At 44.2% G+C, this 16,908-nt stretch overlaps 1 pseudogene across 1 annotated transcript in view; it reads right to left on the reverse strand.

Annotated features, from left to right (window-relative positions):
* Positions 1-828: 828 nt before the first annotated feature.
* Positions 829-16,908, reverse strand: part of LOC144806116 (uncharacterized) — an 82,389-nt pseudogene continuing 66,309 nt past the window's right edge. The window contains exon 3 of the transcript XR_013605697.1: positions 829-3,966. The product of XR_013605697.1 is annotated as an uncharacterized LOC144806116 (transcript). The remainder of the gene's footprint in view (positions 3,967-16,908) is intronic.

Raw genomic sequence — 16,908 nt, forward strand, 5'->3', positions numbered from 1 at the left:
TTAGGAAACTCCCTGTATCAGTTGTCAAGCAGAGACAACCATCTCCCGTTATAATAATGGGATTATCTTCATCCAAGCATCTGAGTGCAATTTAGAATCACTTGAGGACATTTTCCTCACTCATGAAACTCTCCGTGACGAAGAAAGTTATAATGGAATTCATATTTAGACGGTTGGAATATCTGTAACCATTGTGATGGAGTAACCCGTCCGCCGAGATCAAAATCAGGCCCTAAATGTTTCAACTTCTCTGTCTCCTCGGATTTGCTTGAATGATGATGGAAATTAGCATCATTTGTTCTATATTAGAGCTTCAGAGGTAAATGGCATGCTCTGCGAGGGTTAACCCGGAGAGCTGCAGCTCACATTCTCCTGATACAGAGGTAAATGACATGCGCTGTGAGGGTTAACCCGGAGAGCTGCAGCTCACATTCTCCTGCTTCAGAGGTAAATGTCATCCACTGCGAGGGTTAACCCAGAGCTGCAGCTCACATTCTCCTGCTTCAGAGGTAAATTTCATGCACTGTGAGGGTTAAACCAGAGAGCTGCAGCTCACATTCTCCTGCTTCAGAGGTAAATGTCAGAACTGCAAAGGGTTAACCCAGAAAGCTACAGCTCACATTCTCCTGCTTTCACTTCTGCTTTTCAAAACAGTTCTCTAGCCACTGTCATAGAACCATTAATGATGCATAAAATGACCAAAACCACAGTCAGCTCTGAAGAATCTTCATTTTGTGCTTGTTAAATTGCTTTGAGTGTGTTGGGTTTATAAGTTTTAGCATTAATCTCCAGAATTAGCTAAAAATACACTTGTTAGTCCAAGCATTGTTTCATGGTGTTGATTTTACTGGCAGCATGGTCAGGTGTGCTTGGATTTCTTTCGTTATATCTCTCTCACAGAATAAAAACCAACAATGTTTCTTCACTTTTAGTCCACTTTGTGCTAGTCTCCTAATGGGTATTCTGATAATTCATGTTTTTCCTAGCTGTGGGGAAATAAACAATAGCAGAGAATAGGCACTTTTATAATTTTTCAAATATATGTATTTTTCTTCTTTCCTACTAGTTCAGTTTTCTATCCCCTGCTTTTTATCAGCTGGTATTTGAATGTCCCGCATTGTTATAATTTTATCAGTTTCTATAATTCCTTCATCTTACAATAACTGCACTTTTTAGCTTCAGTGCACACGCACGGATGGGTCAGTATTATTGGTGATGTAATTAAATTATTACCAAATTCATTCAGTTCTATGTTTATTTCTATGTTGGTTCAGGGATGGTGGTGTGCTCGCTGATGTCTTTGTAGGTTTGCAGATTAACTTAAGCTCTTCACACATTCACTGCACTGGCTTTTCTCCTGTGTGTGTTCACTGATGTTGATGTAGTTCTGATAAGCTAACAAAATCTCTTGACACAATCACTGCACTGGAATGGTTTTTCCCCAGAGTGTGTTTTCTGATGCCGCTTTAGGTACGATAATTTACAAAAGCTCTTCAGACATTCACTGCAATGATATAGTTTTCCCCCTGAGCGTGTTTGTTTATGATACATTAATCCTGCAGAGGAACTAAAACTACTTCAGCATTCACTGCAATGATATGGTTTTTCCCTGTGTGTGTTCTCTGGTGCTTTTTTAGGTGTGATAATTGACGAAAGCTCTTCAGACATTCACTGCAATGATATGGTTTTTCGCCAGTGTGTGTTCGATTATGTTGTTTTAGCTCTGCAGATTGACTAAAGCTCTTCCCACAGTTACTGCACTTGAATGGCTTTTCCCCTGTGTGTGTTCGCTGATGACGTCTGAGGTGAGATGATTCCGTAAAACTACTTCCACATTCACTGCAATGGTATGGTTTTTCCCCAGTGTGTGTTCGCTGATGTTTCCTTAATGTTGAAGATTCACTAAAGCTACTTCCACATTCTCTGCAGTGGTATGGTTTTTCCCCGGTGTGCGTTTTCAGATGCTGTTTTAGGTGATATGATTGACAAAAGCTCTTCACACATTCACTGCACTTGTATGGTTTTTCCCGTGTGATTTCTCTGATGGTATTTTAAGTCTGTTAATCGACTAAAGCTCTTCATGCATTCACTGCACTTAAATGGTTTTTCCCCTGTGTGTGTTCGCTGATGATTCCTTAATGTTACCGAATTCCTAAAACTACTTCCGCATTCATTGCAATGATATGGTTTTTCCCCTGTGTGTGTTTTTTGATGATACATAAATCCTGAAGCTGAACTAAAACTACTTCCACATTCACTGCAATGGTATGGTTTTTCTCCAGTGTGTGTATGTTGATGAAACTTTAATGTTGATGAATTACTAAAACTACTTCCACATTCACTGCAATGATATAGTTTTTCCCCAACGTGTGTTCTCTGATGCCGTTTTAGGTTTGCAGATTGACTAAAGCTACTTCCACATTCACTGCAATGGTATGGTTTTTCTCCAGTGTGTGTTCGTTGATGTAACTTTAATGTTGATGAGTTACTAAAACTATTTCCACATTCACTGCAATGATATGGTTTTTCCCCTGTGTGTGTTCTCTGATGGAGTTGTAGGTGTGCATATTGATTAAAGCTACTTCCACATTCACTGCAATGGTATGGTTTTTCTCCAGTGTGTGTTCGTTGATGTAACTTTAATGTTGATGAGTTACTAAAACTACTTCCACATTCACTGCAATGATATGGTTTTTCCCCTGTGTGTGTTCTCTGATGGAGTTTTAGGTGTGCAGATTGACTAAAGCTACTTCCACAATCACTGCAATGGTATGGTTTTTCCCCGGTGTGTGTTTTCTGGTGCTGTTTTAGGTGTGCTAATTGACAAAAGCTCTTCACACATTCACTGCAATGATATGATTTTTCTCCAGTGTGTATACTCTGATGGAGTTTTAGGCCTGATAAATACATAAAGCTCTTCCCACATTCATTGCACTTGAACAGGTTTTCCCCCGTGTGTGTTTCCCTATGCCGTTTTAGGTGTGCAGGTTGACTAAAGCTCTTCACACATTCACTGCAATGGTATGGCTTTTCCCCTGTGTGTGTTAGCTGATGCCATTTTAGGCTTGGTAAATATATAAAGCTCTTCCCACATTCACTGCACTTGAATGGCTTTTCACCTGTGTGTGTGCGCTGGTGACTCCTGAGTTTAGACGATTCAGTAAAACTACTTCCACATTCACTGCAAGCGTATGTTTTTTCTTTCTTGGTTAGTGTCTCTGAGTCGGGTATGTATTTTTCTACATCTCTTGACTGTACTTCCTGAAGGGCCAACATGACTGGTAAAGCACTTGTGTTATTCTCTCACACCCTGTATGTGTGTGGTATTTTGCACACTTACTGTCCGATTAAACACTAGAGTGCAAAGTTCACCAAATACTTGCCACCCTCATAACGTGTATAAGGCTTCTTCGTGGGCGATTGTGTCTTTAGAGTGGATAATGGTTCTGCAAGCTTGGGAGTAAAGATCCATCGTCCTTCTGGGAGGTGCACACTGGGACAGTGCTCTGTATTTTATATAGCAGGACCCCCATTTCTTTTAACTTTCAGTTAACTGTGCTTTTTGCTGGTTGCTTTGGAATGGTCTGAAAGAGTTTAAAATACACCTCTATCATTGAATGGTGGTCTAATATCACTTTAGGAAGTTGAACACTGCTGTAACCACCTCATGATCAGAGCTGGTATTGGACATGTTTACACAAGAAGTGGTTGATCAGTGTTGTCTTAATTTTATAGAGGTCATTTTTTCATCTTGAGGCACAGAGGTGCCATCTGAGACTCGTAGAACCACCTAATTTTCCTTGACGGTACTTCCAAGATCTGTCAGTTTATGTTCAGGTACCGCTGTCTCTGTTGGCACTTATGTTTTCCTGAATACTGGAACTCAATATTTCAGACTTTGCTTTTGCAGATTTACAGTATTATCTTCATTATTCTTAAACATTTTGTACAATCAAGGATTGTTTTCTGTTGGATGGAAAGAGATTTAAATTACTTACATGAAAAATACAGGCATGTGCATACACAATTTTTAATTGATTAAAAAACCATCTTGCTTATTACTATTGTTAAAAATTATGAAGGCATATTTAACCATACACAGATATTTACATAAAAATTCCTTTGAACATGCCACATCTTATTTATTTCAGCAAAGGTGTTCGTGACTTAGTAAAAAAAAAGTGCGCTCGCATTGCACTCATTCACTAGTTACAGTTTTAGGTAGATGCATATGGTCAAGGTTTTGTCAAAACAAGAACAAGTCTTGGAGTAAGAGATGGATCAGGAAGACTCAAGACAGTAGGATAGACATCAGGATGTTGTGCCATACATCAAATATTATTGTTCATGTGCATTGTTTCATTCAATACTAACTCTTTTTTCAGGAGGATTCCCCTAGCTGTTTTCTCAAGGCATGATCATGAGGGCCTTTTGTGGGCTGATTGTGTTTGGGTCCTTTTGGCATTAAGGGGCTTTATCTGGGCCTTGCAGCCCTGCATGATGTATTGAGCCCCCCCGTATAAGGTGCCTGTCCAATCTAAAATGGATTCTCGGAATCTAGATATCATCATAGGACTCGGCATGTCCTTCCTAAGGACATAAAAAAAAGGACTATCATGTTCTATAGCTTCTGAGTGTTTCCAAGATGGCAGCCATCTTAGAATGATGTTGTTTACTAATTCTGCTTGGCTTCCCAGAGTGGCTCAGTCCATCGAATTTATAAGTGCATTTCTACTCACCTCTCAGCCCCTCATCCTAGGCCACTGTTCACCTCATCCCCCCTATCCCTCTAATCCGGATTCTATCTTCCTAATTGCATATTCTAGTTTGCCGTAATGTATTCCAACTTCCCTTTCTTATATTCACAGTTGGGCCCTCTCTTCAGGATTTGCTGTTTTACACATAGTAATCGCATGCATATAATGCTGGGAAGCCCAAAACAGAAAGAGTACCTTCTTCTCTCTAAATATCTTCTGTCATGATTCTGCTGTTTAATGGGCTGCCTTTGTAGAACAGAGTCATGAAACTTTCCTCCAACCACCCCATGGTTTGCCTGATCCCTTCCTTCTTTCATCTGATCATACCCCCTTCCCCTCTCCTCCCCTCAGCTCCCCCCCACATGTGAGCATTTAGTACCAAGGTCCCTCCCCTTGTTCAACTCTAGAAATGTGGTGCCCTTAGCCATGGATTCCCTTTCTCGAAGATCACTAAGACTGCAAACTGGTTCCATAAGGCAGTAATTCCTACACTATCATGTACCCCCCTAAACTATCTAAAAGCATGTTCAAGAAATTAAAAAACAGGCTTCTCAAATTTTACCCAAAAACCCTTATCTCCGTCTCCTACATATGCACGAATAAAGGAGATACCATAAGTGACCTTATCTTCTAGACTACAAGACCAGAAAACTGGAGGAAAGCCCGTTGCTCTCTGCTCCGGATTACTGCATCCACTAAAACCCCCAACCATCTCAGATTCTTGGTAACTCCCTGTATCGGTTGTCAAGCAGAGACAACCATCTCCCTTTATAATAATGGAATTATCTTCATCCAAGCATCTGAGTGCGACTGAGAATCACTTGATGACATTTATCTCACTCATGAAACTCTCCGTGGCGAAGAAAGTTTCCTCTGTGACCCAAGCTCATCCTAGCCCTTTAGCCATTACACAGCTACCTCGTTCTGTATCCTCCCCTCTCACCACTGCTTGTATTAATTTGATTTTTTGATTTATAAAGCGCACAATTGGCCATGGGCGTCTTGGCACTATGTGACATAGTAGACCAGTTAGCTTCCATTTGGGGATAAAAACTTGTAGAGAACAACCAAGTTTTTATCTCTTTTCTAAAAGAGAGCAATGAGGGGCTGTTTCTAATTGACATTGGGAGCAAGTTCAAAATCCTGGCTTCATGCAGTTTGAAAGTTCTCCCACCCCACTGAACCTGATTAAATCTAGGCACCTGAATCATTTTTTGATGGCTGGATCTCAAGGATCTGGAGGGCTCGTACCATTTCAAATTATGTTTCAGGAACTAACAACCAGTTCCATGAAGGGCTTTATATGTCAGACACAGGGATTTGAATTGAACTCTTTTACCAATTGGCAGCCAGTGAAGACCTTTCAATCTGTGCGCTACTGGTTCAAACTTTGGAATCTCTAGCACCAGCCTGGCTGCTGCATTTTGTAGACGTAATGTTGCTAGCTGCTTGGCCTGAATGCCCGCATAAAGTGCGTTTCCAAAGTCCAACCTAGACAGCGCCAGTGCTGTAACCACTGTCTTGCGCGAATCTTGGAGAATGAATGGTAAGAGTTTTCTGATTGTTTTAAGAATGTACCAGATGGAGGAGCCTAACTTGTTTGTTTGTGCCTCATATGTGAGCTTATCGTCCAGGAGGACTCCCAGATTTCTGACTTTGTTAACTGGGGGGGGACGTTGGCCCAAGCTGTCCGGCCACCGTTCCTGAGACCAGGCTTGCATGTCTGTCCCCATCAGCATTACTTCACTTTTATTTCCATTTAGTTTCAAGCAGTTGCCCTGCATCCACTTGAAAATGTGTTCCATGCATTTCTTAAATTTCTCGGCCGTCTCTTTAATGTTATTAGTGATAGACACCACGATTTGTGTGTCGTCGGCGTAAGAGACTGGGGTACAGCCGTAATCCCTTATTATTGCCGCCAGGGGTACCACATAAAAGTTGAATAGAGTGGGACTTAGTGACGACCCCTGGGGAACACCGCACGGGGAACTGAAAGGTTTGGATTTTGCCTCTCCCTGCTCCACCATGAACATCCTGTTTGATAGGTAGGAGGCTATTAGAGTTTGAGCTGACTCATCTCTGAGGCAACAGAGTAGGATATTGTGGTTCACTGTGTAAAAGGCCGCCGAGAGATCTAATAGAATCAAGGCGGCCTTTCCTCTGGCATCCAGTATACTCCACCCCTTCTCCTCCTTCCTATCTATCTTCATCAAATTACCCAATAGCATTCATTCATCATTACCCTTGCAGCTTGTTTCAACCGACATTCTTTGTCATAATAGTCTGAGCCCTCATCACACCCCTAGAGCAGCAACCACTTAAATACACTGACTCAATACTAACACCTTCACCTCAAATCTGCCCCTTACCTCTAAACATGCCCCCGCTGTCAACACTGGTGCGTCTGTGCCACCCTTTCTGGACCAAACCATGACACTTGCTATCTTGGAACCCTCTAACTTGACCAATAACATGGCGCCTATCTACTAATCAATCACTTTATGAGTCCCACACCCCCACTCCTCAATCATGACTCCATCTCTATTCCCCCCTCCCCTGGTCTCTAAGCTCAGCTGCTCCCTAATGCCATAAACCGGAGTACTGTCTCTCCTGGCCCCCTGACCCATATCACGATCTCCTGTTCTCGCTTTACTAATGACGCCAAACTCACTTAGATCTCTCAGGAGCCTCAACTTAAGGCTGAGGTTCGGAGCCTAATATCCCTCACCTCTGAGCTCGCTAATTGTTGGTGTCCCACCAGGCCGATGGGTAAGAGTAGACACTCCCTTTAATTATCCAATACAAATCACGTTAGACGGATGTCACCCCGCACATCCAATGGGATATCAGCAATCTCAACGTCTCCTCATTTGAGCTGGAAGACAATTCTCTACCCCCACGCCTCCATCCGACCCATCAGGATGAAAGATTCTCAATTGGACAACAATGTTTACTCCCTCCTCCTTCAGTCGAATCCACATAGACATCCTAGGCCCAATCCCAGAGCAGTTAACAATTCCAACTTCAAGCAAATTCCCATCACTCAGGCTACCTTCTCTGTCTTCATACCCCACCTGAAATGTATACATGTATACCACTCAATTTCATATCGGCGTCAAATCAAGCGGTGGATATTGCTGACCTTATCCTTACTCATGATCTTGACCTTATAGTCCTGAAAGAAACTTGGCTAAATGACTCCTCCACACCAACGCTCGACATTCTAGGACCGCCCAGCTACGACATCATCAGATTAGATAGACCTAACAGACCTGGTGGAGGTAAACCCTGTACTCGCTGCAATAATCTCTGTGTGAAGCGAGCACAAAACGTTACTCTCATCTCGTGTGAATATCTAGGCATCGATATCCTGAGTAAAGATAGGCCTCGATACAAACTGCATGCATTTTACCACCCTCCAGGAGATAACCTCCCATCCATTGAACAAATTATAGAAATCATCACAACTCCGGTGTATACTGCGCCCAAATCTTCCTTGGTGACTTCAACATCTACTGGAATGACCCAAAGAACCAATCAGTGATTAGTCTAAAAACCTTCCGAGCTGACATAAACTTGATCCAAATATGCAAAAGTCCAGCCCACAACCTGGGAGCGACCTTAGATCTAATTATCTCTAAAGCTCATTCCATTCAACTTCAATCCATCATTCCATGTGACTGGAGAGACCACCACAACATCACTTTGCTCATCACCGAATCACTGTCCTAAAAAAGGGTTCAAATAAAAAAAACAGACACTGGAAAAGGAACCCTCGAAACATAAACCTGAATGAACTGACATCTATCAGCAATTACATCCTAGCCCCTCCCAAGGACATGTCAGATGTCCAGGACCTTACTGAACATTACACTAATTCAATAACAAACATTCCAGACTCTATGGCACCCCACAACTAAAAAGAGTATCCACCAAAGACTCAGAGTCTTGGTACAATGGTAGTCTAAACACTGAAAGATGCAATCTAAGATTGGCTGAATGGTCATGGAGATTCTCCTCCTCGCTTGAACACCTCCAGTACCTGAGGTCTCTAAGAATCATTTACAACAAACGCATAAACAGCTCAAAAGCAAACTTGTGAAGGAAACAGCTAACCAATGGCAGGACTCGACCTAAAAAACTGTTTGAACTTGTTAAATTGCAATCTAACAGGAAACCCAACCTGCTTTCCAGGTCTAATCTGCAGCCTACCCGCTAAGAATTTGCCACCTTCTTCCTGGGAAAGATGACAAAATTAAAAGTGACTTAAAAACTGCATTGGATCTCCCCCCGACACCTTCACATATCAGCCCCCACCCACCATTGTGGCCTGAGTGTCCTGCACACCCCCCCAAAAATATTGATGTGTGGAGTTCATTCAAATCCTTTGAAGAAATGACCATACTACAACTCCTGTCAACACTTAAACCTTCAAACCACTTCAGCGATCCGCTTCCTTCAAATCTCTTCTCTTTCTTCTCCCACTCTGGATCAAAATAGTAAATGAGTCATTAATTCATAGCAGTATACCAGACTGCCTCAAGTCTAGACAGATAACCTCCATTCTTAAAAAACCCACAGCAGACCACACTGATCTAAATAACTTCTGCCCTGTCTCTAGCATCCCAACTCTTTCAAAGCTCCTCCCTTAACTCAGCTGCAAGGCTTATTACTGGATTTCAATGTAATAACCACATCACACCTTATTTGAAATCACTAAACTGGCCCCCTTACGAGGCAAGAATTACATTTTCAATTGCCTGCATGACACACAAAGCCACACACCCCAACACCTGATGTATATTGCAAATACATGTTGTCTTTACTGTTGAAACTGCAGAAATTCAAGAAGAAAACATACAATCGAGCCTTCTCTGGCATTGCCCCGAGAATCTGGAATTCGCTACCATCTGAAATCCGAATTAACTCTTCACCTGCATCCTTAAAAAAATAAGAGAAAGTTCTACTGATGAACAAATTCTTGCTTTAAGTCCCTTGATACTGTTGTTTCGATGGTTAATATTGATTATTATTGCCTGTCTTACCTGTGTCTCTGCGGGCGGCTCCTCCATTGGAGGGAGAGTGGGTCACCACACTTAAATGCCCCCAGAAAAGCCCCAGAGACGAAAAATACCATGATAATGAAGATAATTAATTACCATTAAATTTTTCGTTCCCCCGGACTGACTCAGAAAGGGGTGGGGCTTGGTGAGTGGCAGCAGTGGTGGGTTTCCTGTGCACTAGTTTATAGTGCGCACGTCCCTTTGGCCGGCCGTCTTCCGACGGGCAGCCTGAAATGAGCACTATAAACCTCTCAACTCAGACTTCTTAGACAGATGGATTGAGAGGCTGCACATGCCTTTACTGTCCTCAGGAGTGCCGAGAGGCGCTGCTCCCTCCAATCCTGGAGCTTCTCTCATGCTGAAAGCAGTGCCTGGATTGGTTAGCTGGGGCCCTGGATGGGACGTTGGAAAAGAAGAGGACAGGTGTGAGGAGGACCTGCCAGCGCAAGCAGTTGTTTTTTTCAAAAATTTATTTAATGTATTAATGTTTTCTATATATTTTATGGCCCACCCATTTGCCCACCCCTCCAATCGGAGAAACTTGCCAGCAACCACCGGTTTCTCACGCCCTAATCGTTTATGTTTTGCTATTTTGGACTAATAGGAGTTCTCCCTGCTTGGATATTTCTACTTCCTGTATTGTTCCTGTGATTGCTACTATTGGTTATGATTGTCGGCCTTGCCTCTTTCTCGCACCCTGATCATTTGTAAAGCACTCCGATACTCTCTCAAGTCATGTTCGCCTACGTAAATCTTTCAATAAATAAATGACTCGCACATTATGCTGTATTGCAGCAGTTTATTGATTTTATTTACTTTGTGGTTTTACTTTTCTCAAATTATTTTTAGCTTTTTTAGTTTGCCAGTATTATCAACCAGAGTGGGAGATCACTGGCTGGACTAGGAGGCTGAGCTAAGCTGGTCTGTTGTTGACTTGTCCCACTTCTAACTTTAACCCCTTCGACGCTGATGACGGAATGGTTCCGTCATCAGCGTCGGTTGGGCTGTGCTGATGACGGAACCGTTCCGTCATCAGTACAGCCGTGGGGGGGAGCGCTGGCAGGGGGGCTGGGGCATCGATCGTGGTGCTTGTTGTCGGGGTGGCAGCGGAAGACTTTCCGCTGCCACCCCCAGGCCCCCCCACGCTTCCTGGTGACGTCAGCGCGCACAGCGCGCGCCGATGTCATCAGGAGGCGCTGGACGCGCTGGAATCCATTTCATTCCAGCGCATCCAGGAGAAAGGTGCGCGTTTGCTGCTCCGGAGAGGCGGGGGGGGCGTTTATCCGTGCCTTGAGGCATCGGGGGGAGGAAACTGTGTTTCCTGTCCGATCATGTCCCAATGCTGGGCATTCCTGGTGCACGATCGCGCACAGCGTCCCGATCGTGCACCAGGAATGCCCCACTAGACACCAGGGATGTTTGTTTGGGCATTTAGATTGTGCAGGAAGTGACCCCTTGGGCAAGGGTCGCTTCCTTTGTTGGGCCACATATTTTTTCAGACTTTTCTGCCCTCCGTGGAGAAGATCGGCCGTTTTTTCGGCCGATCTGCACCCAGGGGGGGCAGAAAAGCACACTAGACACCAGGGATTGTCACAGAATTGCAAAGGAAGCGACCCCTTGGGGAAGGGTCGCTTCCTCGTGGCCAATAATTATTTTTAGACTTTTCTGCCCCATCAGCCGTTTTTTGGGCCGGATCTGGACCCAGGGGGGGGCAGAAAAGCCCACTAGCCACCAGGGATTTTATTATATTTATAAAGGAAGCGACCCCTTGGGCAAGGGTTGCTTCCTTAGGGGCACAAATTATTTTTCAGACTTTTCTGCCCCCCCCCTGGGGCAGATCAGCCGTTTTTTTTGGCCGAACTGCACCCAGGGGGGGGGGGGCAGAAAAGCCCACTGGACACCAGGGATTTGATTATAATAATAAAGGAAGCGACCCCTTGGGGAAGGGTCGCTTCCTAGTGGCCCATAGTTTTTTTTAGACTTGTCTGCCCCGCCTGGGGGCAGATCAGCCGTTTTTTTGGGCCGCATCTGGACCCAAGGGGGGCAGAAAAGCCCACTAGACACCAGGGATTTTATTGTATTTATAAAGGAAGCGAGCCCTTGGGCAAGGATCGCTTCCAGGGGGCATTATAAATATTGTAGACTGTTCTGCCCCCCTGGGGGCAGATCGGCTGTTTTTTTTTACCGTTTCTGGACCCAGGGGGGGATAGAAAAGCCCACTAGACTCCAGTTTTTTTTTTATAGGGAGTGACCCCTTGGCCAATGGTTGCTTCCTTGGGCCCATTTGTTTTCAAAAGTATGTTCTGCCGTGTCTTTATTTGGCCTCTCTGTGCCGTCCGTAGGGTTGCTTCCAGGGGGCCCACGTTTATAATGATTTATATTCTAGCCCCCCTTGGGGACAGACACCCCATTTGTGACATACCCTGTGACATATCCTGTTGTAATGTGTGTTGTTTTTCTTTCTTCTAATGTGTATTGTTTTTTTTTTCTCTTTAGATTGTTGCAGTGTGCTGTTCCGTTACTGGTGGTTCTGTTGTTCTGCTGTTTCTGTAGTTGCTTGTGTTTGGTAAGAGACCTCTTTTTTGTTCAATTGTAATGTAATTGTTTATTTTGCAAAGTGTGTAGTAATTCGAGTAGGTTTGGTTTCTGTTTTTAGTGATTGTAAAACATGTTTTGCATTTGTTTTTGATGTGTCCTTCTGTAGATGTAAGTTTTTTTTCTTCTTTCTAGTGGGATATCGTTGCCTATTTGCTGTGTCTTTGCAGAGTAGGTGCTGGTGAGTTTTGCTGTATTGTGTAAGTGAATTGTATAGGTATTCAGTTTATAGATCTTTGTGATAAAGGCTTACATTAGTTTACCTACTTTGCACAGTGTTGGTTGTTGAGTTGTTTGTGCAGTGTCCTTTCTTAGTGAGGATAATGGCTAGCCGCCGGCTTACCGCTCAGCAAGTTGTTGGAATGCTTTTTGATTCTTCCTCTGACCATGGTGCTGAGTCTGACTCTGATTCTGAGGTAGAGGTGGGAGGTGAAGATTCTGGTAGTGAGTTTTCTCTCAACATGTCATCGTCTGATGATGAAGATACTCGGAGTGCTGATGAAGCTTCTTTTGGTGTGGATGAAGTGCCTGTGTTAGAGGAGAACATTGCTGTGCCGATAGTGTGGCAAGAGGCATCTGGGGTGCAGCCTGGGGCTGCTAGACTTCACGTTGGTACAGTGAGGCAAGAGGCAGCTGGGCGGCAGAGGGGAGTTGCTAGTCTTCCAGATGAAACTTCTGACCTCTGGGTTGCCCCAGGCATGGTGCAGCCGGTATTGCCTGAATTTACTGGTGTTCCAGGGTGTATGGTGAACACTGAAAACTTTTTGCCAATTGATTTTTTCAAGTTGTTTATGGATGATGTGTTTTTGGCGGAGATTGTAGAGCAGACTAATTTGTATGCAGAACAGTTTTTGAGGGACAACAGTGCCAGCCTTAAGCCCCACGCTAGAGCTAGCTGGTGGTCTCCCACAAATTTGGAGGAGATGAAAAAGTTTTTGGGTTTAACTTTTTTGATGGGCTTGCTTAGGAAACCATCAATTGCTTCATATTGGTCTACGAGTCCCTTGATGGCAACAGCTATATTTCCGGCAGTCATGAGTCGTGATAGATATTTGCTTCTGCTTCGGATGATGCATTTTGTTGACAATGGTTTAGCTTTGCCACGAGATCACCCTGATTGTGACCGTCTTTTCAAGATTCGGCCTGTCATTGATCAATTTGTTGATCGGTTTCCTCCGATCTTTGCTCCTGGGAAACAAATTGCAGTGGATGAGTCTTTGGTGTTGTTCAAGGGCCGCTTGGTTTTTAGGCAATACATTCCTAGTAAGAGGGCACGCTATGGAATTAAGCTGTATATGCTGTGTGACAGTCGGACTGGATATGTCTTTAATTTCAGGGTGTACACCGGTAAGGAATCCAGTATTAACCCCCAGGCTTGTCCGTCCACTTTTGGAGTGACTGAGAAAATTGTGTGGGAACTTGGTAGAGGATTATTTAACAAAGGCCATCATTTATATGTTGATAACTTTTACACTGGTGTGAGGTTGTTCAGGGAATTGGCCAAAGTGGACACTGTTGCTTGTGGCACAATCCGCTCTAATCGTAAAGGTTTCCCAAAAGACCTTGTTTGTCAAAAGCTTGCCCGGGGTCAGTGCAGAGCATTGCGTTGCGAGGAGCTTCTAGCTGTGAAGTTTGTAGACAGGAGAGATGTGTACATGTTGACTTCCATGCATGATGAAAGCACTGAACAGGTGGAAGTTTGGGGTGAGGTGGCAGAAGTGCGCAAACCTGTGTGCATTTTAGACTATAATAGGCACATGGGTGGTGTTGACAGAGTAGATCAGAGGTTGGAACCGTATACTGCTCTTCGTAAGTCTTACATTTGGTACAAGAAGTTGGCTATCCATCTTTTCCACTTGGCAATGTTTAATGCTTTTACTGTATTCAAGCAGTCTTGTCCTCAGTCAAAGTTGACTTTTGTAAAGTTTCAGGAGTCTGTAATAGGCAGCCTTGTTTTAGTGGATCAGGCAAGTGTTCCTAGAGTTGGAGTGGTGGAGGAATTTTGCCAGATTGAAAGATCGCCACTTTCCTGATGTAATTCCTCCTACAACCTCAAAAGACTTTCCCAGTCGGAGATGTAGAGTCTGTTGGCGAAGAGGTGATCGGAAGGAGGTTCGTATGTACTGCCCGACTGTCCTTCAAACCCTGCACTGTGTGTACCTGCTTGTTTTAGAAGTTACCACACGCAAAAGAATTTTTGGGATTATCCATGAGTGGTAAAGTGAACTGGCTGGTCTCTATTCTTCAAAACGTATTGTTCAGTTTCTAAGTTGGCATTTGTGTAGTGTATTTAGATTTAGTTGTTGTGTTAGTAGATTTGTATCAATTTGTTTTTGTTTTTTATTTGTATTGAAAAAAAACTAAAGTATGATGTTGGTTTGCATGTAGTTGGAGTATGTGAAAGAACAAGGACCCCCTGGGTAGTGATAGCTAGAGACTCCTAGGGCAGGGTAAACAAGCTGTGTGTACAAAAACTTCCTAGGCAATCTGAGTGGCAGACCACAGATAATTGGACCAAGTAAGACTAGGAGTAGGCAAACAATCATAAGAGAACATTAAAAATGAATTATGATTTTAATTAACATATTAAAAATCATATAAAGAACAGGGTGTTCAAGTTATATGACAAACAATTACATAAAATGACACAATGACACAATGTACACTCTTTATAAGATAAAAAGACACCAACAGAACTAAACAGTGTCTACAATAAAAAAATGCAGCAAAATTACTCATGTAGTGTCCATTGTCTAACGGTGTGCATGGTTTGGCACTTGGCTGGCGGTGTCTGTGGACTGGTGCTTGGCTGGCGGTGTCTGTGGACTGGTGCTTGCCTGGCGGAGTGCGTGGTCTTGCGCTTGCCTGGTGTTGTGTTTGGATTGCTTCTTGGATGGTGGTGTGCCTGGACTGGTGCTTGGCTGGCGGTGCCTGAGGACTGATGCTTTTCTGGCGGTGTGTGTGTGGACTGGTGCTTGGCTGGCGGTGTGCGTGGTCTGGTCATTGGTTGGCGGTGTGCGTCGTCTTGCGCTTGCCTGGTGGTGTGTTGGGATTGGTGCTTGGCTGGTGGTGTGCCTGGGCTGGAGCTTGGCTGGCGTTGTGTGTGAAGTTGCGCTTGCTTGGTGGTGTGTGCGGACTGGTGTTTGGCTGGTGGTGCGCGTGGTCTTCTGTTTGGTTGGCGGTGTGCGTGGTCTTGTGCTTGCCTGGTGGTGTGTTTGGATTGGTGCTTGGCTGGTGGTGTGCGTGGACTGGTGCTTGGCTGGCGGTGTGTGGGAAGTCCTGCTCCCAGTAGAAGCGGTCGCTCCACACGCTGCTCCCTGCCTCACCTGGTATCGTAGCGATCTTGCCTTGCACTGCTTCAGCCTGTATAATTATTTCATTTTAATTCGTAGCGATAGATTGCCCCGCCTGCCTATTACTAATTAATAAATTGCTGAGGTATATTTGATCGTAGCGCTTGATTGCCAAGGTGCGCTTGTACAACTTTTTAACTTGTGCTGCTGTGCTGCCTGCAGTTTTATTTTGCCTGATTGTGCCGGCGCCACTGCCATTTGCATCGCGCTATTGCCGATCGTGCCCTAGTCCGGTTTTGTTATTGGCTCGCTGCCATTTTGTTGTTGTTGTTTGTGCCTCCCTGCCCTGATCTCCACCTGTGAGAAGTTGGCCTGATAGGTGATGTTTCCAATTCTGGAACCACCGATTATCAGACCAAACAATCCCTTATGGTGTCTGGTTGTAAGTCAACCTTATTAGACAAGCTATCCTAGGGGTAGCATGGACTAAGCAGCCTAAAGGCTTAACTTAAGAGGTCGTGTTAAGCGAGCTGTTTTACCACATACAATCCTGTAATATCAAATGAAAGGACACCACACAAGTATATATTATAAAAATATATGTGTTTATTACTAAAAACAATCCCCAGTATTCTTTATGAATAAAGGGGCACAAGCGTTAAATCAAAAGCACTGTTTAAACATATAAAGTTGCACGATTATGGATGAGGGCAGGGGCCACTCAAACCATATACTAAACAAGTGGTATAAGAAATACCAATCGAACAGTGGTTAGGCCTAGGGCCTAGGGAATCGCTGGGAGCAGTCAGGACAAGCAATGCTGAAGTCGGGAACGTCCCACGGGATTCGGGTGCAGTGCGGAAAGCGCACGCATGCACCAATGTTAACCAATGGTGCGTAAAAGTTGTAAAGTTAAAGTTTAAGGACACTTCTGCTGAACCTAGAGGAACAAAACTTAAGACACAGACCCTAGAGGTGTGCACCAGTGTGGGAACACCGGCGGAGCAAAGTTACCTCACCCACAGGAAGCGGGTGCATAGGGTCGAAGTCGAGTCGGGTTTCGTCACGCAGGCTCTTGGTGCTTGAAGCTGAAAGGGCTGCAGGCGGTGTGAAGGAGAAGTGTCCGGTGGAGTCCAAGGGTGGACTCAAGTCGAGAAGTACCTGAAAGCAGAGGGGACAGAGTCTGGGTCACTCAGCAGT

This window comes from Lissotriton helveticus, assembly GCF_964261635.1.
Source record: "Lissotriton helveticus chromosome 1_1 unlocalized genomic scaffold, aLisHel1.1 SUPER_1_unloc_47, whole genome shotgun sequence".
In the NCBI taxonomy this organism is placed as follows: Eukaryota; Metazoa; Chordata; class Amphibia; order Caudata; family Salamandridae; genus Lissotriton; species Lissotriton helveticus.